Source organism: Cariama cristata, unplaced genomic scaffold (assembly GCF_000690535.1).
Source record: "Cariama cristata isolate BGI_N322 unplaced genomic scaffold, ASM69053v1 scaffold22817, whole genome shotgun sequence".
NCBI classification, from domain to species: domain Eukaryota; kingdom Metazoa; phylum Chordata; class Aves; order Cariamiformes; family Cariamidae; genus Cariama; species Cariama cristata.
Genome location: NW_009625253.1, coordinates 869 through 2,304, shown reverse-complemented (window position 1 = coordinate 2,304; position 1,436 = coordinate 869).

Below are 1,436 nucleotides of genomic sequence, written 5' to 3'. Positions count from 1 at the left end.
GGCTTGGCAGCTGGCACAGGGTGCTGGGGTGGGCACCCGTGCTGGGGCAGCCGGGGAGGCTGCATCAGTGACACTGGCTTAGGTTTCCTTGGTGCTTTGATGGGCACATCTGCTATTTTCCACTCCTGTGCTTTTTTTCCTCCCTTTCCCGAGCCAGGAAGCAAATGTACCGATCATAAAACAGACTTGGGTGCCTGTGGTCATGCCGGGTGCCGGAAACAAGCACATGTTGTAGCCCGGCGCTGCCATTGGTTCTGCCCCATTACCCAGCCCTGAGGGCAGTGCCAGCAGCACCCGCTCCCGCCGGAGCCAGGGCCTCTCGGTCCCTTCCCCCCTCCTTTCGCCCCCAGCCGCCTCCTGCCTCTGCCCCACACGAACCACCATCCAGAGGAGTTTGCAGCCGGGAGGCAAGGGTGCCCACATTTGTTCCTATGCACGCTGTCACTTTGTGCCTCAGTTTACTGTCCTGCAGGGCAAAGGGAGGTGTGTGTCGCTGCAGTGAGTGGCTGTGCATGCCAAGCCACCAGCTCCGTGCAGGGCCACGCTGGCTCCTGGGAGGGTAGGCTGGGGAGGGGGGGCAGGACCCAAGCTGTGCCGCCCCATTAATCACCCTGGGTGATCATAGGGTCAGAAGGCCAGAGCCACTCACAAAATCGCCGGCAGCTCTCCACAGTCCCATCCTGAGCAGCTGACGTCTCTGGCCTGCAGCCAGTCTTGGCCCTGCCTGCCTTCACAGTGCCAACCAGGCCTGTGGCAACCTTCTGCCCATGGCAGAAGGTCACCCATGCAGAGGGGGCAGCTGAGGGCAGGGACCTGGCTCTGAGTGATGCCATCCTGCTAGGTCTCCCCTTCTCTCTTCTGCTCCAGCCTTGCCCTGCGAGCCTGCGTGCCGCTCTGGCTAGAGGGGAATTTGGTCCTTGGCCCAGGGCACCTGATGTCACCAGGGCACGAGGTTCAGCATGGGATGTGGCTGAACGCCACCCGTCTTGCCATGGAACCGGATCTGCCAGCACAGTGCGTCCCCAGGGAGAGTGCTAGGGGCAGGCTGTGCACCTGGGCAAATCCTGCCCCAGGCTACCCAGTGGGCTGCAGGGCAGGGTGGTGGGATCCCTGTCTGGCGTGTGCATCACTGGTACAGCTGTACACGTGCTGGGGAGCTGTGCCATGGCCCCAGGGCCCAAGCTGTGACCTGCAGGGGCTGCAGGAGCGCGTTGCAGGGCACCCACACAAGGTGTGCACGCTATGCCCCTGCATGTGTACAGTGTACACACCACGGGGTGTGTGTGTATATATATATATACACACATGCGCGCACACGCAAGCGGAGATTACGACAAGCATCCTGCTGTGATGCAAAAAGCCCTGGCCCTGCAGATGAATAACGCTGCAAGATGCCTCCTCAGATATTTTTTGCTGGTGCCAAAAATAGTCTCCCT